This window comes from Acanthopagrus latus, chromosome 14 (genome assembly GCF_904848185.1).
Source record: "Acanthopagrus latus isolate v.2019 chromosome 14, fAcaLat1.1, whole genome shotgun sequence".
Taxonomy (NCBI): Eukaryota; Metazoa; Chordata; class Actinopteri; order Spariformes; family Sparidae; genus Acanthopagrus; species Acanthopagrus latus.
Window position 1 is genome coordinate 11,183,286 of NC_051052.1, and position 21,864 is coordinate 11,205,149.

Sequence of the window (21,864 nt, forward strand, 5' to 3'; positions counted from 1 at the left end):
GACTTACATTATGATTTATCGTAAACTGAATGGGACCATAATTTCCTTATGAGAATCATGTTGTATTGAAGAAGAGTTGAGAAGTAAGGTAATTTTCTCATAAGTTTACATATAATCTCTGACATGTTTTTGAAACCAGTGGAGTCGCCCCCTGCTGGCCAGTAGAAAGAATGCAAATTTAACACCCAGAATCTCTATTCATATTTTAAACATTCAGTGTTCTGTTGAAGATGTCGGTACAAAGAAAACACATTATGCCTCAAAACATTTCCTTTAATGTTACTTTTTACTTCTGTAAATTGCAGCATAGTAGACAGAATGTGTAGTTTATGTGAAATAAGGGAAAATGTTACGATTGCAGTTACATAATAACATTTACATAATTGGAATTTGCATAGAACGTTTCAGATAATAGATCTTTTGTCTAATTTGTGTTGTGTTCAACCAGATTCTGTGTCGTATAATTATAATGGTAATTGGCCAATTTTCCTGCAACATAGCTTTTCTTCTGATGGTCCGTCAGTGAACCCTAAGCCTGCGTATCATAATACCTGTTGGCGAGGCGATTGAGAAAGCCTCTGGGTGTGCTTAACCGCCGCTTCACTCCATAAAAAAAGCAGCTCCGCAACAATACATAAAACTCTCTGAGCGTGTTCCTCGCCGTCTCGGAGGGGATTTAACCACTAAGACAAGACAAGTCTTTCCCTTCTCTCACTGAGCTCCGTCCAAGTGGAGCTGGACACCTGCCAAGGTTTATGCACAGAAAAAAATGAGTTCGCACACATGCGGGTGCACGTGTGCAGACTGGGATGCACAGGGAGGCACACACACACACACACACACACACACACACGCACACGCACACGCACACGCACACGCACACACACACACACACATTAACACTGTTGCTGTTTTTGTTGTAGTAAGGGGATAGTGGTAACCAGGCTTAATTTTAAAATGGCTCACCTCGTAATATAGTCCTGGATGTCTTTTTGACATTTTACTTATGTTTTGTATCAGAAGCGCTGAAGATGGAGGTGCAATGCTATGATAAAATCACACCTTTCTGCTGTAACTCTGAACTTCACCACTGCTATTTTAAAGGTATCATATTGTAGAATGGGAGAATGTCTGATTTGATCATAAAGCAGGTCTAGGTGCTGTATAAATACTGTGAAAGTTGTGTCCACAGCGAAACACTCACATTCAGATACCTTGCACACATTCAGAGCCAATGTGGGCGGTGCCCTGCTCAAGCCTGTGAGAGCTGACCAATCATGGCAGATTGAGCATTTCTGGGAGAAGGGCCTTACAGAAACAGGCACTAAAACTGAGAGTTCTGGCAGAGGGTGAATAAGGGTGCTACAGCGATGAATAAGATTGGGGGGAAAAAAACAAACATTTTTTTTTAACCATCAAAGCATGTGGATAAATTCTAGTAGACGGCCAAAATAAACCTGAGAATAAGCAGAATATGAGACCTTGAAAACTGCAGCTCAGGGCTGAAGGAAAGATGAACACTTTTGTTTAGGAGCCATAAACTCATTAATTTATCCAAGGCTAAATGTTGAGTGTTATCTCACTAGATAAGGGACTCCTTCACAGTAGCTGCCATATGCTCTGGTAAAAAAAAAAAAAAATACATAAAACAAACACAGATAAATGAAAAGCTTTCAAAGACAAAGATGAAGAAGTTGAAACTCATTATAAACTTTGGAAGAAACATGTGATTTTTCTTTAATTAAACGATATAACGTCTGGTGTATTTTAGCGCATTTCCATTTTCTCGCCTCGGTGCGACTCTGCTGCTGATGTATGCGCTGTCAATAAGATGTGGCTTTTTTTGAGGATGAATTTTTATTTATTTTTTATTTATGTCAGTGACATGCCTGATGTGTTTAAAACGGGCTGTAAAAACTGAAACAATCACGCACATTGAAACGTAAATAAAAACCCCATTCATGAGCTGGAATAACCTGGAAATGAAAATAAATTCTGGTTTGTGAATTTCAAGGTAGTGCTCAACGTCAGCTTAAGTGTCCAATTTAAAACAGCTAAGAGGGTTGAGAAGAAATAAAAGCTTGCCTTCAAAGGACACAGACACACACTCTGAACTCTTGTGTGTCCCTCTGGGGCTCAGTCGACTCACCAAAAGGGACTTTATGTTTCAAAACGGTTGGCTTTATCGGTGCTGTGAGGGCGTCTTGCTTCATTTTGAACCTGCTCATGTCTTTTTCCTCATCTGCCATTTGTTTCCTATTCACTTTCTGTTTTACAGTTGTTTTTAATCATTCACGCCTGATAACAAGTGGTTGGGGGGACAGCAATCTTTCAAATAAAAAAAACAAAAAACAAAAAGCAAAAAAAACAATGTTGATAAGAAATCCCCTTTATATTCAGCCGTCCAGCTGCGGATAATGAATAGTGAGCTCCAGGATGGACGCAGAACAATTTACCAGTCCATTACCACTAACCTCATTTTTTGCTGAGGTCTTGCTGAATGTGTGGTCTGTGTGCTACCAAACACGTCTGCTGCTGAGGAAGAAAATCTTTCGGTTTAAGCTTGTTGAACACCTTTTCAGAATCTTTATAGCACCATTAGAGGAGCCTGTTGTCGCCGACATGCGACATGCATCGTGCAGAAGCTAAATAGCTCCACTTGCGCTGTTTATTCTCCAACCGGTTTCTGTCGGGTGCACTCATGTGAAGTAAACATGGATCAGTCAAGAGAAAGCCTGAGTATTCGTGAAGCAATATAGCGAGCAAACAAAACATCTTCATGCAAAATGTCTGTCACAGTACATTCAGCAAGGTAGCTTGAAAGCACGAACCGTCGCGCTGGGCCTTTACATCTTATTGTCTCCTTCTAATGCACCAACTTTCTCACTCCTACCCTCGCACACAGGGATAGCTGCTCCCGGCTGGTTAAGTGTGGCTGTATTAAAACCCAGTCTGGACATATGGATCTGTATGTCTGTCGGCTACTAATGGACTAAGCCCGTTATACCTAAGAGAAGAGGTGGTTTTAACAGTTCTAAACCACATGGCCGTCGTAAAGGTTACTGTGACGCACTGCGCATATTGTCTTTTATTGGCATAGAAGGAAATGGAGATAAAGAGTGTGAGGGGAGATTTTCTTTTTCTGTGCATAGGTGGACAAGCGCAACAAAGGTATGAGCGTATGTTTTATAATAATTAAATATGTACCGTAATGGACACTTTATAGGCTCTCTGAAGACCAGATGGATGTATCCACCCACCATAGAGGTACTAAGTAATTTATAGAGCTGACGGTATCAACAACAGCAAACTAATGTTAACAGCAGTGTGTCCCGTAACATTACTTAAAAAGTTCAGTATTGCAGCGATGTAAATCAGCCGCCACTTGTCTACCAGGAGGTGACTGTTGTTGTAAGCACAACGCTATAGTGGTTCAGTAAATTTCACAATATTAAACTTCCCAGGCAATGTTTAGTATATTTGTTTGTTTATCGCAATGTCGGTAGAGATGTTTTTAGCCAATTAACCTGTCAGGGGAATTAGCCAAGTGTTAAGCTAACTCTGCAAACCCTGCTAGCTTGCCTTGCGTCTGTTTCTCTGGCTTTAAACAAACATCTAGCCCAGCCGACGGAAAAAAGTGGTAAATGTCTGAGTGGGTGTTGGCTTTGAATCCCTCATGCGTCCAGGTACACAGCGGTTAATCAAAGACAGTTGTCATAACTGTGCAACCACCAAAACAACTTGTGGTGGTGATGCTGTATCTATCAGCTTTTGTTGGGAATTCTTCCCGTATCTTGCCCTAAAAGGGATTTATACAGATTTACAGTTGAATTATTGGCATATCTGGGTATATATACAGGATGACGTATGTGTGAATATTGGAATTGTAGGTGTGTATGTGCGATTAAACAATGCGCTTTAAGTGAGTGGAGATGCACTGTTCGAATTTGTTTTTAAGGGGAAACGTGTGTGCTTTCATTTATGTGTGTGTGTGTCTGTGAGAGAGAGAGAGAGAGAGAAAAGTGAGAGGGAACAGGAGCGGGTGTTCTTCAGTTGGAGGTGCCATTATGGAAATGGGAATTAGATTTACACTGCTGCAGTTTGCGCGTGCACACAACTACTCTCCCTCTCTCTCTCTCACACACTCACACACACACACACACACACACAAACGGTACATACATTCGCAGAGATTGCACAGTAATTTCCTCCCCTCTGCGTGGTAATGTATTCATAACTAACCTAGTGACATGTATTTCTCTTCTACACACACACACACAAGCCTGCAAAAAGACAGGCTAACAAAGTCAATTATTGTGTTTCTTTCTCTCTTTCTTGCTCAACACTTCACTATGAAGTAATAAAAACACATAATTTTTTGTGCCTATTCTCTCCTTGTACACATTTATGTGTGTGTGCGCACTTGTTTGTGTGTTGTGTATGAGAGCATGCCTTCTATATGTCTCACCTGGTCTCAGTATTTCTCCACTGGGTGCTGTTGGGCCTGTTTGCCTCGGTGAGTGATGCCTCTGCAATATTGCGAAAGCATATGACTGATGTGTGTGTGTGTGTGTGTGTGTGTGCCTCAGGTCTGGTCAAGAGGCCTGAGGGGTACTGATTAATTTAGCAGGCTATTGGTGATAACAGACTCAGCCTTGAGGTATTAGTCTCTGGGTATAACACAAACACACACACATACTCCTAAATGAGCTCATGCATAAGCAAGACATTTATTGCAGCAAGAGAAAGCAACATGTGTACTCATTCAAATGCAAACAGTGACGGGGGCGTGAAACATTGAAATAAATGACACACTTTGTCCTTTGAGAGAGACATGGTGCACGAGCAGGAAAAAGAGGAAAAAGGGAGGATGTGTCGAGTTGAGCCCTTGTCAGGTTTCTGCTGCCGTAGCAGGTTTTTCAGCGTCCAGAGACAGCGAGGGTTGAGTGTGCACGCGTGTCTGCTTTGAAGGCGGGTGCACGTGAATGTGGGGCACAGCGGCAGGTGCGGCGGTGTCGCTGTAGCCAACACATTTGGTCGCACAGACAATTTCACATCAGCTGCTGCCTCAAGCCTAGGGAGTTTGCACATTGTGAACAGAAAGAGAATTCAAAGTATGAATGTAATCCAGCATTGATTCAGCGTGTTGATTCAAGGCCAGTCCAGTTTGATTAAACCTATCGCAGCACTTGCATTTTAAATTCGGCAAGTCTTTTTGTCTCTCAAGATGGGTGCGTCTTAAGATCGTTTGTTTCGGCACTTCAAATGATCAAACGCTCATTGGAATCGATGAGGAAGTTAAAAGTGAAAAGGGTGATTTACCACATTTTACGATGATCAAGAAAGGCTCGTACAAAAATAAAAGCTGACACTGCACTACACATTTACATCTCGAACACTGAATCTTCTCTGTATTCTGGTAAAGTAAGAGGCACTTATTGTACAGCACTGCAGACAAACTGGTCTGAAATGTTCCTACATGTGTACACATGATTTCTTTACTTGCACGTACACCAAGTGTATCTTCTGTTGCCTAATGAAACATGCAGTAATTGAAAGTTCGAGACATTGTTGGGCGGGTCTGGGGAGGGTGATGGCAGGAGAGATACTGTCATAACATAACATAACACACTTAAGGTGACAGGATGGCTCGGACTTTCTTTTGTTCAGGGGAGCTTGAAAGTGCTAATTGCATGAAATGTGTCTTGCTCAAGGACCCGTTCACAGGACTTGCTGTGCTATTGATAGACACGTTGACCATAGTCGTAGTTAAACTATAGCCCTTCAGTCTCAGGCCTATCAGTCCTGTTAACTAGCCTGCCAAGTTGTATGAAATACATGAAAAATAAAGGTTTTTACGGTATTTATGTGTTTTTTTTCCCCTCACTTTGCAACTAGATATTTTTATAGTTGGCTTCACATCTGTCCCTGTTTTGGCTGTGAGTTCTGCACTAAATGTTTTTCTTTGGGTACTTATCATCATAGAAACAGCAGTCGTACACATTAGCGCTCCACTTGGTTTGATTTGGGGGCAAATTAGGTTAAATTATGCTGCTTTTAAGCACTCATTTATTCAGATTGACATTAATGCTGCTGACTCTCGTCATCCATCTGCAGTGTTTTCTAGAGGGTAGCGATGTGAATTAAGATATGCCATGGTTCCTTGTGGCAGATACACTGATCAGCCAGAACATTACAAAACCCCTGGCAAGTGAAGTGAATAACAATGATCATCTCAGGAATGGCCAGAGGAACATGATAAAGAGCTCAAGGCCTTGACCTGGCCTGCCCTGCCCAGCTCCCAGTCAAGCATCTCTTGGGCCCCATCTCATTGCCTATAGAACTCAAAGGATCTGCCACCATCGCCCTGGTGCCAGACACCACGGGCCAACTCCAGGGGACAGAACCAGGTCTGATCCATGATGGGACCGCCACAGATTGGACTTTGTTCAGGGATGTCTCATGGATGCTCGATCAGATTGGAATCTGTAAGTTTCGGAGGCCAGGTCGAGACCTTGGGCATTGTCCTGCCATCAAGGAGTGCTGGTGCTTGGAATATAATGGTCTCTGACGGTGTTCATCAAGTGGCCTCAATGAACACCAGGACCCAAGGTTTCTCCAGAGTTGACTGTGGTTATTCACTTCTCCTGTCAGTGGTTTTAATGTCGTGGCTGATCGGTGTATGACTGTACCCATACAGAATGAGCAATAATCCAAGTTTTGAAGGAGTAGTCCTAATATTTTTTCTATTTTTTATGTGTGTATGATTAAGAGTGTGCAATCGGTGCATGCATTTTTAATCATTATGTTGCTTTTGCTAAATTAACTTCTTCAGCAACATAAACACCCATTTAATATCTGCCGCCTCCTCCATTGCCACACTTGCTCTCTACATCTTGCTTATGCACACATAGATTTCTAAGTTCCTGCACTCTGTCTCCTGACTCCTCTTCTATCATCTCCTCCTCTCCTTGTCCTCTCCACTGCTGTCATGTTCAGGGACTTGAATGCAACAAAACGTCTACTGCAGGTTAAAAAATGGATGCTGTTTGCTATTCCGACCTCTCATTGCTGTCTGGCAGTAATTATGGCTATTTAATTGGGCCTATGGAGGCTCTGAGAAAGTGTGTGTGTGTGAGTTAGAGAGAGAGACCAACAGAGTGTGTCTGTGCTTATGTATGTAGGAGAGGCTGTGCATGACTTGCGCTGAATACAAAGCAAAGCAACCTCAAGACCACAGCGAGGGTTCATTTAAAACCAAGAGGTGTCCTCTATCAGCATATGCATATTGAGGACATGAACCAATGAGCAGACAATGAACATTACAAAGCTGTACAATACTGTGAGCTCTTGCTAATTGTCTGGTAAACTTGATGAATCCAAAGGCTTCTTCAGTTCACTGTTATAGTTTGATGATAGACGATGAAATGTAAGCCTCCTAAAGGGCCTTTTGTGTTTTAACAAATTTGTCCCTGACTTCAAGGAGGTCATTAATTGGCACAGAGTCTAACATGTTTCCCTAACAGGAGCGATTCCAAGGCTCAAACTTTACTCAAGTACTCACTACCTGACAACTATTTATAGATGGCTGGGTGGATGAATGGACGGATGGGCCATTAGATGAAGGAAAACGGCACACATGTGAGAAGGCAGGAAGGCAGGACTACACATCCTTTTGAGTACGGTTAACCTCATGAAAAGGCAAAGACACATGCCATATGCCTCTGAGCTTTCACATGCTACAACCAATCTCCCTTACTTGTTTATTCACTCCCTGGTGTGCATTCTCACATTAAGCTCTCATTTGGACACCATGACTGTCCGAACTGAGTATGAGTCTGTTATACTGAGGAAATGCATCTTACGTCCATCCATCCATCCATCCATCCATTTTGCCTCCCTTAACTCGGATCAGTATTCCAGACATCGCTCCTCTCCAGGGGATCCCAAGGTGTTCCCAGGCCAGATGAAATAAGTAATCCCTCAAGCGAGATCTCCGTCTACCTCGGAGTGTCCTCCCATTCGGATGTGCCCGGAATGCCTCGAGAGGGGGTCACCCATCAGGGATTCTGATCATATGACTGAGGCATATGAAGATGTCCATGTTGAAACATGGATGCCTGGTGTGCATCCAACATTCATCCCTGAGCTTGTTTAAAAGAGTCTTCGTCTCAGCACCACACATCCATGACTGAGCTGCATTCAGCCTCAAAAGTTAGCAGGCTAGTTATACTGAGAAAGCTAAGCAAAGAAACGAAAACACTGGTTTGCTTAACTAGGCAGCTTTAATATGAATAAAACATCTTTGAATTTTCTCACCCACGTCACAAACGCCAACACTCCTGCGTTAACGCAACTCTGAGGGGGCTGTTTGCACTCTCTGGTGGAGGGCCTTCAGTAACGATGCAATGATGGAAGAGGGCTCAGTATACGATAACTGTCAGCCATCAACGATTGACCAACCCTATCCTGAACACCGATCGATTGGTAAATCAGAGCTCTCAGTGCCTTCCGGCTTAGGTCTATCTTCACCACAATCGTCTGGTCCAACGACACAGCGTTACTACTGATTCCACCTCGGGCACCATCTTCCAATCTCTACTGAACTAGACGGTGTGAAAGGGATGTTCTGGTGTAAATTTAATCCATGGTCTAACACACCATGACACGTAGTAAGACCCCCCCTCGACAGATCAAGTTTTCCGACCGTTAGCTTATGTAGTTTTAGCAACCTCAGAAAAGACCGCACGATCACAATACGCTGCAGCCTATGCCTCCAACCAAGAAACCACCATCAAAAAGCCACTCATAGCCGCCTGAAGTCCTGATGAGTTGAGTACCGAGTGCAGTTAGAAATGCTCAGTTCCATTCTTTTCCCTGTCAGTTCTTTATAATAACTGTTATAAACTGGTAGGCAAGACACTCATGAACTTTGATTACATTTCCAGATGTGTTCCTGAACTCGGAGCAGACGCTGTTCATGCAGTTCCAAAGGCTTCCAAAGCACCCAGGTGCACCAAACAGATTTGTTCCCGAACTCAAGTCTCCCCAAATGGTTCAGACGGTCAACGGTTGTGGTAGTTGACTTTCTGATGAAGTTGCTGCTCCATGTTTCAAAGTCAAAGGGCATCAATCTCTCAGAGTAACGTTGAAAAATATTGATAGAGCGACACATAAGTTAATACTATCTTTTAAAATAACCTACTTTGATATTGAGGAAATGTAATACATGATTCTCAGGCAAGTTCTGTAGTTATCAGAAGCTTTTTTTCAAACAATGTTTTTGATTTTCACTTATCTTTCTCTATGATTAGAAATAGATTTGCTAGATTTTTTTGCAAGGCAGTGGGAGATAATGATGTCCTTGAAGAACAATCTTAGACTGGTTGCTGTCTTGTTTTTTATCCATGTAACAGAATTGGAAAAACAAAAAAAAAAGGTTTATTATTAAGAGAAGGAAGTGGAATGAGGACAGCCTAAACCACGTTTCTGACATTTCAGCTTTGAATCAGAGAAAAAGTAAACCACGTAAGGGCGATTTGGTGAGGGAAGAGCTTGTTCTCATAGAGCTGGTGTGCACACACGCAAACGCAATCATAGCACACACTCTCACATTTAAAGTCCCTCCCAGACGGTGGTATACGTTGCCCATAGGCCTCTAAAAGCCAAAGGGTTGGTACCAAAACCAGCCGTCTGTGACACTAGTCTGGAGAGAAGGTCACTCTCTCTCTATACACACACACACACACACACACACACACACACACACACACACACACACACACGCACACACACACATACGCACACACACACACACGCACACACCACATTGGTATGTGAGAAGGTCTCTGGGTGCCTACGGGTTTTAATTCTCTCCTCCTGTCATGCCTGACTGGCACCAGCAAGGCCAACACACAAACAGACACGCAGACCCAGAAACACTAATATCCAGGCCTTCTGCACACACACACACACACGCACACCTTTGCTTATATCAGTTGGCAGTAAATTTGCTGATGGTTATATAATCCAATCAGGAAACAGGCTTTATGAGAGATGTGCAAGTACGACTGGCAGGCATCTACACATGCAAAGAATTTGACATTGGCCCATAATATCACTGTTTCTGTCTCACACAGATTTGAACACACACGCACACACGCCTTGCTTCACTACGTCCTCCGTCAGTGTGGCATTGAGCCTTCAACCTTCAGGCAATTGAGTCCCATCAGCTCTTGGTGTCTTCATTCTATCTTTATTGTTGCCCCAGACATCGTAGTTAAGCTTTAGAGCGGTACGTAGATTGAGTGATAAACTTTAACTTCTGTCTCTGAAAGAAACCATCTGAGTCTGATATGAGCCTTTATGAGATAATGGGGCAGGAGGAGGAAGAAAGGGAGCAGAAAAGATTCAATTTGAAAAGGTTAAAGGAGTGGAAGCAAAGTAGAGGCGGAACCACGTCGCTCTGTGTGATTCTCGCTCAGTTGTCTAAGAAGTTTCTTTATCGATAGGAAACTGAATATCTGCCAGTTTTTAATCATCATCAGACAAAACAAGCAATTTGAAGACGGCACCGTGGGCTTTACAATATTGTGACAGGCATTTTTATGTATTTTTCTTTTTCACATCTTTGTAGACTTATTATAGAACAATTGTTTAAGTATTGATGTAATAACTGTTGACCAGGGTTTGTTTGAAATCTGTCTGATAGCTCTTGTTCCTTACCCTGTCAGACTCCTTTTTAGCAGTGGCACTGTTCCCAGATATCAGCGTTCAACTTTGTGAGCACAACGTTGTTATTCGTGCTGGACAAATAATAGTGACCAAAAGGTAATTCACGGGATATTATTGGGACAATCTGAAAGTGGTGTAAAAACATGATTCAGGTACCGGTTGAAGATCCAGCTTTCTGAAATCAGCACCCAACAATCAAGAATGCTTTACATGTGTTTTGTGTGCATTTCCACTCCAACCCCCCATGATGCACTTTGTCTGTAAAGAAAGTTATAACATCACGGAACAGTCCAACAGTAGTCGTTGGTATTTTTCTTCCACAGTCATTCCGCATCAGCACGTTTTTTGTCTTTAGCCCCACTTCTCACTTTCCTCATGTTTGTGTGGCTGGCTTTGTTTCCCTAACTGCCCTGTCTCACACTCACTCACTTCCCTTCTTTAACCTATTTTCTCCGCCCGCTTCTCTCTATTTTAATCTTCAGTCTTCCCCTCCCTTCTCTGTCAATGTCCATATAACAGATGATGTTGGCTGGTTGTCCTCCCAGAGCTGAGTCCGTATTTATCTGAGGCTGTTAGGCCGTGAACGCCAACATCACCCAGAGCAGATGAGCCTTGAAATTCATTTTGGAAGAACAAGAAATAAAGTTTTTTCTTTTTCCCTTTCCCTTCCCCTTCCTTTTCCTCTCCTGTCGTAATCTATACCTCATACTTGGTCCGCATCTCCGCCCTCACTCCTTCTCCATTTCTTGTTTTGGCAAATGAGAGTGCCGGCTCCCGCATATATATGTTTGTTTTTTGTTTTTTTTTCCATTCAGTGCGTTTTGTGCCTGTGTGAATGACAGTGACAGCTTTTTTGCGTTCCCTCTTTTTGTCATAGCTAATAAATTTTGAAATGGAAAAAGAGAGCGAACTACGGAGAGAGGGGGACAGGAGGGGAGGGAGTGAAGAAAAGAATTCATGACGGAGTAATGAGAGGAGTTGAAGGGCACCTCTACCGCGAGCAGGTTTATGGTTGGGCTTGGATATATGGTTAAGATTGCCCCGAGCAGTTTGGGCGTACTGGAGGGACATTCGGGTATACTACGGGGGAAAAGAGAGGGGAATAGGGACGGACTAAAGTTGCTTTTGGGCGTACCAGAGTGGCACTTTTAGGGGAGCACTCAGGCACAGTAAATGGGCACTTGAGTGTAATGTAGGGGCAACCCTAGCGTAGTAGAGGTGTACTTGAGTTTACCACAGGGGCACTCGGGTATAGTAGAGGGACACTTGGGGACAGTAGAGGGACACTTGAATACAACAGAGAGGCACTTTGGCAGAGCAGAGGTTCACTTGACCATAGTGTATGGGCTCTGAAGTATACCAGGGGGTCACTTGAGGGCAGTACAGATGCACTTGGGTGTAGTAGTAGAGGGGCACTTGAGTATACCAGCGGGGCAACTGAGTATAGTAAAGGGGCACTTGAGTACATTAAAGGGCGTTTGGGTGTAGTAGAGGGGCACATGAGAGAGTATATGGGCATTTGGTGTAGCAGAAGGGCACTTGACCATGGTGGAGGGGCTCTGAAGTTTACCAGAGGGTCACTTGAGAGAAGTATAGAAGCACTTGCATATAGTAGAGGGGCACTTGAGAGCACTTGGGGTCACATGGGCCTAGTAGAGGGGCTCATGGGAGTACCAGAGGGGCACTTGGTTGAAGGTCACTTAGTTTGACCGAGGGTCATTCTAGTGGCAGTAGGTCGGATGGCACGGGGGAAGACAGAGAGGTATCACATAACTAGGGCACACCGACACTCAGCACTACTTTCCTCTGGGTACCGACTACTTGAAGGCTTGTGTATAGATTGTGTGTGAGAGAGAGTGAGTGTGTACCCGAGTGCGTTTTACATTCTGCAGTGGTGACTTGAGACTCGAGCGCTGCTTGCATCCAATCTGCGCTCTCTATTTATGCAACTACAAGAGGTGGAGGTGAGAGCCGGAGTTCACTACTGCGCTTGTTTCCGTGTCGTCCTGTCAGAGAGATGTGGTAAATATGCATGTACACGCACGCTGAGTTTTTGCGCAGACTTACAGTAAACACACACCCTCTTCCTCTGCGATCTGCAGTCATCCACTCACACACACACACACATCTACATGAGTTGTACAGTCATCTCCTTGCAAGGGTATGCCTTTCGGAGTGAGGAAGAGACATGGGTGTGGGAGGGAGAGCGAGCGTCACAGAAAATGGACAGAGTGAAGACCGCATCAATTATGCATGATGAATTTGGGCTTAGTGTCTCGCACTCTCTCGCCTCTCACTTAGAGTACTACCTGAGTGAGTGAGTGAGTGTTTTAACAAATCTGTTATACAGTGTCCATTTTGAAAAGCTTTAACCCACCCACAGAGTTGAATTGGGCAAATAAGATGAAACTGTTGTAATGCTATAAACTGCACCACTCATAGACTCCGCTGTTGACGGCGTCATTAGAGGAGCTCACCAGGATTTTGGGAGGGCTTGCCTAATGCTTAAATGATGGTACACTGGTAAACAAATTACATTTCTGGCTTGTTTGTCAGAGTACAGAGTATGGGGAGCAAAACAGTACTTATACCGTTCCGTACACCCGCAGTTTGATCCCCCTCCTTCAATCCCACAACGACCTAAATGTGACCTTTTTAAAATGTCATATTGAAAGACATAATGGATTTATACATCTCGGGAGTGCAGGCGAGAAAGCTCTAATGTCACTGTAGTACGCCAGGGAGTATTATTGTTATTGTTGTTTTTATTATTGGTATGAGAATTGGAGACCTGAGAGTTTAAAGCAACAATTCAAGCAACGGTTCGACAAAGGGTAAGCAATGACATTGTGGATAAGCGTGTGTGTGTGTGTGTGTGTGTGTGTGTGTGTGTGTGTGTTTGCATCCGTGCTCTTTATATGTATGCACACCCACATGCACTCCAGGACCAGACTGCACCGCGGAGCTTCTACACTCCGCTTTGTATGAGAAGGCTGCAATCAAACTGGCAAGTGAAGGTACAGGTTAAAGACAGCTGACAATTAGTTTCTCCTTATTGCCCCGTTCTGTAGTGTCTGTGTGTCTGTTGGAGTGTGTGCGGCTCTTTGCCCACCCACTGCCGGGTTAGAAGTGAAGCTGTTCCTTTCGCAGGGTTCCCGCGTTTCGACCTCTAAGCCGCTAATCACCCGCTGAGAGGGAGGACTGGAAAATGAGCTGGAGAGAGTGGGAGGAGGAAGATTCAAAGGGAGATAGAAGGCCGGGACTTGAAGGCGAACCCAAAAGGTGGACAAGCCCAGCAATACGAGAGGACAGAGAGAAAGGTGTGGGTGAAACGGGGACAGTAAGAGATTAATTTGAAAGAGGAGGGTGAGGGAACGATGGAGGAAGCGCGCTGAACTGAAAATGGAGAGAGCTGTAAAGAGGCAGAGCAATTATAGAGGAGGAAGAGAAAAGGAGAAGCGGTGAAGGAGTGGGAATGGAAAGCAGCGAGGAGGGGAGGGAGGGAGATGCAGAGGAATAAACCTTAACTGTCAAGATCTCATCAGAGGAAAGTACAGCCTGAGGGCATCACCACCTCCTACTGGTAATACTGGATTAAACACTCACACACACACACACACACACACACACACACACACACACACACACACACACACACACACACACACACACACACACACACACACACACACACGCACGCACACACATTTCACGAGTCATGGGAATAAGAAATGTTTATCTACCAGCATATTAAAAGAGATCTGTTGGCTCATTGGATATATACAGCTGATTTGTGTGCTAATTTGTGTGTGTGTGTGTTGTACGTGTTAATTGAGTGACTGACAGAGCGGACCTCGTTTCTTGAAGGCTAGACACCCAGCGCTCCTTTTTCTGTCAGTAAGCTTGACTGGTTGTAAAACGGAATGGTCGCAACAGAAAGTGCCAAGTCGGGTCTAGAAGCGTGATGACTCGTTGCCTGATGAGTTTTGGGGATGAGACGGGGAAAACGACACGCAACAGCAGGAGCCGACGCCGACCAACCGATCTACTGAGCACCCCTGTAGTCCTCTGTTTGAATCAGATTTGGCTGAGATAGACTCATTTTTTGGTATAATTCTTTATGACAGCCTGAGCTAGTTGGGGCGTTTATTTTGAGCGAGAGAGCGAGAGAGCGAGAGAGCGAGAGAGCGAGAGAGAGAGAGAGAGAGAGAGAGAATGCAGCAAGCAGCAAAGAGCTACAGGTTAGAAGCATATGTTTTGGGTATCAGAAAGAAATGAATTTGATATGCAGGTTACTCTCAGAAGAGATGGATGTAAGTGTCTCTGATGTGCAAGAAACCTTTTATCGTGTTGGAATATGAGGCTCAAGTGTCTTTCTGTCTTCTTTCCTTCCTTCCTGTCTCTGAAGGTGATGCTGCACCTGTGGAGGAGGAAGACTAGCCCAAAACACAACACACACTCGCACACGTCACCATTTTTTATATATATTTTTTTTCCTGACACACCACACCACTTGGGGCAGATAAAGATTTATCTAACTCGGTGCGAGAGGGTGCAGATGGGGTAAAGCGAGGCGACGAGCCAGAGGAGGAAATGGAGACGGCGCCCCACGAGGCAACAATCGAAATTGTGAATTGTTTTTTTTTTTTTTTTCTTCCCACAGGTGTGGCCTTCGGTTTGCACGGTCAAGCCGAAACTGAATATCTCCAGCAGGCGCGCTTGCAGCTTCATCCACCGTCACATTTTTTTCTCATCTTCCTCTCCTTCTCTACATTGTTCCCACTAATCTGTCCTCTCTATTTCTTTAAGATCGCTTTCATCTGTGCTCCCTTCCCACCGTCTCTCCTCTATCTCTTTGATTATGAGTGTGTGCGGTGGGTGGGCGAGTGAGTGCCACTTCTGTTGAAACGTCCCACAGACTGTTGTACTACAGGCTGAAAGAGAGCCTCTATATCTCGGGGAGAGGGGAGGCAGCTGCACTCCTCTCCAGCAGCAGTCATATTGTCACCACAGACTTTGAAGTTATAAATAATGTCTCCTGTCTTTGATTCCCCTTTCACAACCACTTCCCTTTTTAATTGGCTTGGCTACACCCCTCGGAGTGTGTGTGTGTGCGCGTGTATGTGTGCATGTGAATTGGGGGGCAAAAAAAAGTTATTTTTGCGCCATTTTTCACAGCCTAAGAATAAAAAGTGAGAGGTTTAAGCAGGCCTGTCTGAGTGCATTTGGTCCTCTGAGGAGATCTGGGTGTGGGTGCATAAGAGCTTCCTCTTTGTGAATGTGTGTGCGTGTGTGTGCGTGCGTGTGTGCATGCGTGTGTGTGTGAAGGATAGACAGCTTCTGACAGTAAATCCATGTGTGTTTTGAAAGGAGGGATCTGTCATCTGTCAGCTGGTGATTTCTGTTTGGAAGTTAAGTGACTTTTTTGATTAATGTCGCCTGTCTTCACAGAAAATCCCCTCCTGTCTGCCCACCTTCTTTAAATATGCCTCCATTATATTCCCCTTGCTGACTGTTGTTTGTTTATGTCTGTAAGACACAGACACACAATCTGCCCTGTGTCTTTGGTTGCCAATTTTTATTTTTTTTCCAGCAAATTAATCTCTATTTTTGGGCTTTTCCGACTATTTTTTTTTTTACCACTCCGTCTCAGTGTTTTCTCACTGGCGGTTTTTAGAGCACGTTCATCCATCTGTTGAAGCTAGAATCTAATTTTGCCTTCCTGTCTGTCAAACATACATTCCCCATTCTGCAAGTTGCTGACTATACTTCCTTGTTTTTTAAAGTTTTTTTTTTTTCTTGTACTAATTTTGATTCATATCCACCTGGATTGCGTTTAAGCTCTCACGTCCCGACTGTATTTGTTTTTCTCTCACGCTCGCTCTGCTTGTCAAAAAAAAGCCGACGGTTTACGAATCTGCTGAGTTGGATCTGAAATTGGCGTGTCCTCACAGAAAACACGATGGGTTTGTGATATTACAAAAAGCCCTGTATTGGGAATTCAATCACGGACAGCAGTCAGGATCCAAGAAACATTACAGCGATGCATATGGCTGTCCTCATTCATCATAGTCATATGAAATAACTATTTACTGTAGCATCTTTCATGATGCCCAGATTAGAAAAAGAGGGCCAGAAGTATATCATCAGTACTTTCATAAGTTCATTCATGGGTTACAGCAACGTAGCAGTACAAAAAAACCATAGATGAAAACTTATGTACTCAAAGTTTACTATTGTAATCCTTAGACATGTAGTTTACAGACTAAAAAGTGGGCCATTTTAGCCCCGAGAAGTGTTGAAGTAGCACACTGTACTGATATTATTAGTATACTTACTACATTGAGTATACTTGGGTAATATGCTTGAACTTTACTCACAGTACATTGCTTAATAAAATGAACTTGAAGTATACTTCTTCTTCGTGTGACAAACAAATAATCATGGCCCATATGCTGTAGAGCCGGAGCGATTATTTGATCAATATCTTTATTTTTCCCCATTCGAAAAAATTCTCCAATCCAAATGTCTTAAATGTGAATATTTCGTGGTTTCTTTACTCCTCTGTGACAGTAAACTGATTATCTTTGGGTTGTGGACGAAACGAGACATCCGAGGGTGTCACCCTGGGACATGCTCTCCTGACATTTTATGGACCAGACAACTAACTGGTTCATCGATAATGTCGGTTGCAGCTCTGATACTCTGAATTATCAATTATCAAACACGGATGGGTGGCCACTCATTCAGGCACATGTTGTCCTCATCATCCACGCTCGACAGTCCGCAGCCTGAATGAGAGAATGTTGAGGAGAAGGACTGTGGTAACGATCCTCGCCGATCGGCCGGTCACACAGTCGACTTTTCACCTCTTCATCGCCACCTCCCAATCTCATCCCTCGCGTGACATCCGTGTGATCAGTGCATGTTAACCCCCTGATCAAACTGAATAGCACTGACTGCTTCAATCACTGAAGGTCAAAAGGTCCACAAACCCGCATCCTCTCTCATCCGCTCTCTTTTGTCACGTTATGTTTTGGTTTTATGCATCTTGATCTATATGTCATCTAACAAATACATGTTTCTTTGCTTTAGGAGGTGTTAATAGTTGGAGGACATTTTCTTTGCTGTGCTTTTGCGTATGCTTTCTTGGCAGTTTTAAGTATATACTTTTTTTATATTATGCACACTCTGAAAAAAACCTTTTAAACAAAATCTGAATTCTAATGTTGGAAATGTATTTTGAGATTGCTGAGAGCTCCCTGTGTTCCCCAGAATAATCAGCGTGTGCAGCAATTACATATAAAATACTTTCATAGAAGAGTTTTATAGATCCGTTGCACAGCGCCATGGGAATTTGCCTCAATATGTCTGTGTGTGTGTGTGTGATCCAGTGTGTATAGAAATCTGTGAGTGTGTACGTATGTCTGTCCTTGAATTAATATAAGAGGTTTATGCTGGAAGGGTTTGTATGTGTGTGTGTGTGTGTAAGAGGAGCGTGCAGGAGATCTAAAAAGCTTTCGTCAACTTGTGTGTGTGTGTGTGTGCACAGAGGCCACTGCTCACTTAGATCGGCACACATCAGATATGGGAGTGCATCTCTGTCCTGAGAGCTATCAGCTATCAGGTAACACATAGACACACACACACACACACACACACACACACACACAGAGCTATCTTGCTGCAGAGCCACCAGGTGCTCGGACTTGGCTAATTGAACGTAGCTCATTGATTGGCTGGTCATCTGAGATGGGAAGTGCTTGAAAATCCATAGCCACCGGCCACAGGGAGATGGTGATGTGTGTGTGTGTGTAGTGAGGAGACAGATTTGTGGAACTTTGGACATTGACAGTGAGACAGAAGTGAGCTGAGTGTGTGTGTGTGTGTGTGTGTGTGTGTTACCCCAGACTGATTTAAACTTGTGTTTGTTTCTAACTCAGTGAGACAGTGGAGGAGTCTTGGCGTTAGTCTGTACAATGTAACGGCTCTACTGCTAACAGATCGCTGTGCCAACTGTAGAGACTTTTCTCAGAATGGTGTGCAAGGACGTGTGAAAAAAGTCATTAACAATTCTTTCACGTCGTACCGCGCTGACCCCGGCTTCTGTTCACGGACACTCACGTTCTCAATGACTCATTCAACCCCCCATGAACGGGATTGGGAGTGTTTTTCAAAGCAATTTGCGAATGAACTTTTCAAATTAAAGCTACTTTATGGTAATGAGGTGGCACTGGCTCGTATCTGAGGACCATCTGGTGGAAAATATGGGCGAGTAAATGAATCGGTCATTGCTATCTTAACTAACTTGTGGCACGACCCCTGCTCTGTTTAATACCTGCGCTGGTCAACAACCAGATGATTGAGTGTGTTTAGGCCCGCCCTCTGGTCAGAATGCATGGAACTGTGTGAGAGGGACTTCACAGGCTGCGTTTAATCCTGTGTTAAAAGTACTGTCGGAGCCTTCTCAGCCCCAACCTAACAGCATGACCAGTGACTCACAGAAGCTGATGCCGTTTTTGTACTGTGGTTGTAGCCAGTTGAAAAAAAAGATATTCCTCTTTAAATAAGTTAAGTGAATTGGTCTGCATGTGTTACATGTTCAGTTTAGCCAGAATGTAACATGCAGCGTTACTTCTAATGCGTTACTCCCCATCAGTGCCTGGCATATTTCAAAATGGGCTTGCCCTGACTTTAGCCAGGGGGCTTGCTGGCCCTACCTCGGCACAAGGTTAGCCCTGAGTTTGCAGGGATATCCCCTGAAAATCTACCAAACAGAAGGCTAAAGGTGCCAGTTTCAAACGGGGCTGAAGTAAACGGAGTAGTCACGAATGTTAACATCAGCTGCATTTTGACCCAGGTCTAGTAGAAATTCAGTGTGAATCACATCACCCACGGCTTGTGTGAACACGGGGTTAATAATTAATGTGTGAAAACAGTAGAGGTTGTTCAAGGGTCAGAATGAGCATATACGGTGTGAAAAGCCCTTAAGTGATGCAATGTTCCTCTGACAAATACGCTTCAAAACAAACGGTTCACTTTAAAAAGTAAAGTTGGAGTCCAGAACAGAAAGAGTTGGTAGCAACTTGCTCGAGGACACTTCAGCAGGCCACCCTACTGCCCTCATTGTGGTGAGACACTTGCATAACATACAACAGCTTTTAGATAATGGAGACCATCCTGGTTTTTTTCATCCCCATGGGAAGTCAAATTTAGCCTGTTGCCCAGGGACTGACTCTCAGTGGGATGCATGTCTACTCTTGTGGGAACCCGTCAGAAATAGGCCTTTATTCTGTTTTGACATTTCCGCCACTAAGAGTTTAGCCACATTTGCTCGGAACAAATCCCCACATTTTTTTTTCTCTCAATGTCTCCAAAATAGCTTGTTAGCATTGTTGTTCTTCAGAGAAACCAGCGGGTGCAGATTATCCGCTCAGTCCTCCCCGCTCCCCTCTCCCTCTCTCTGCATTATACAGTACGAATCTGTCCATGGTGCTGTATTTTTATTTATTTATTTATTTCTAAAGATGCGATATAAAAGCAGCTGGAGGGGACTTCCTCCTTCCTGTTTGGTGGCACAGTGAAAACATTCACAGCAGGACACACACACACACACACACACACACACACACACACACACACACACACACACACACACACACCTACTTAACCCCAGAAGCTTGGAGAGACGGATAAAAGAGTATCTCTGTCTAAGTATCCGGAAGTGTGTGTGTGTGCGTGGGTGGCGAGCTCTGCTGATGGGAACAAATGAATAGAGAGGGGTGATGAGAGGCATCTCTCTGCAGATTAGGACGGATTGTTTTCCCAATAAAAAAAAACGGAACATTCTCTTCTTTCTCTCGGTTATTCTCCCTGGGAGACGGGAAAAGACTTTGAGGGTCAGCTGCGGGAGATGGAATCCTGTGTGTGTGTGTGTGTGTGTGTGTGTGTGTGTGTGTGTGTGTGTGTGTTTTTGTACATCTGCGTGTGTCCCTGCGAAATCTCTCTCTCTCTCTCTCTCTCTCTCCCCCCCATATATTTATTTCTTGCTTTTGCATATTAAGAAGCGCAGAACTTGCCCGAAGTCTCATCACTTTTTCATTTTTGACTCATGCACATTTAAAATTCTTCATTTAAATCAGCTAATTAAATAGATTGACTGTGTGGGAGTCAAGCAAATGCCAGAGCTTCAACATCGCTTGGATCCACACGCGACTGCACGCATGCGCACACACACACACACACACACACACACACACACACACACACACACACACACACACACACACACCCTCCGTTATCCTCACAATCCTTACGTTTCTGTTATTGCCCAGATGATCCATATCCTCAGAAGAAGACATTTGCCCTGGCTATCTTATTTGCAGAGCCATTGGACCCTTCAGCATACAGAAGACGTGTGTGCGTGTGTTTACGTGTGTGTGTGTCCCCAGGGTCGCCAGGTTTAGCATGCAGGATGTGGTCCTCAGCATTAATCCATGCTGAAGCCTCTGTAGATTTTGATTATTCTCTCAGTTACATACACATACACACAGGCACATAGGTACGACCCACATATTGAAGCGCACACACACGGTGGTCCCCGTGGCCTTGATTACTTTCTACTATCTGCTTCTTTTCCTGCGCGCTGGGGGTAGGGTCACGATACATGATCCCAGCCTCCTAACAGAGCTTTAATCAATGCACTGATCAGTGTGTGCGAGTGTGTGTGAAAGTGCGCACGATCGATAAATAACACAATGAACAAATCTTGGACCCCTCGGATTCCGTTAAGGGGTTAAATGGATTGATTCCAGGCTCTTATTTTTTGATTTGACTCTCAGGGTGTGAGGAAGCAGTGCGGAATCAAGTAGAATCCATTATCTGCATTATCGGCGGGTCACTTCGGCAGCACTCTTCCCCCCATATGCACCGACAGTCTGGTAATGGAGAGGAGGGGCCGGAGACGAAACTGATATCCTCATACGTGATGTGGAGAGTCGCAGCCGCAGCCCAAACAGGCTGGCAAAGGGGAGAGATGATAATCTGTTTTTAGGATGAATCCACACTTCTGGACTTACTATTGTATTATACAGAATCTCGCAGCAGTCGGCGAATTTCAAAGATAATCAA

The 21,864-nt window shown here is 44.0% G+C and overlaps 1 protein-coding gene across 26 annotated transcripts in view; it reads left to right on the plus strand.

Annotated features, from left to right (window-relative positions):
• Positions 1-21,864, plus strand: part of grm8a (glutamate receptor, metabotropic 8a) — a 453,766-nt gene that overhangs the window by 27,428 nt on the left and 404,474 nt on the right. The window lies entirely within an intron of this gene.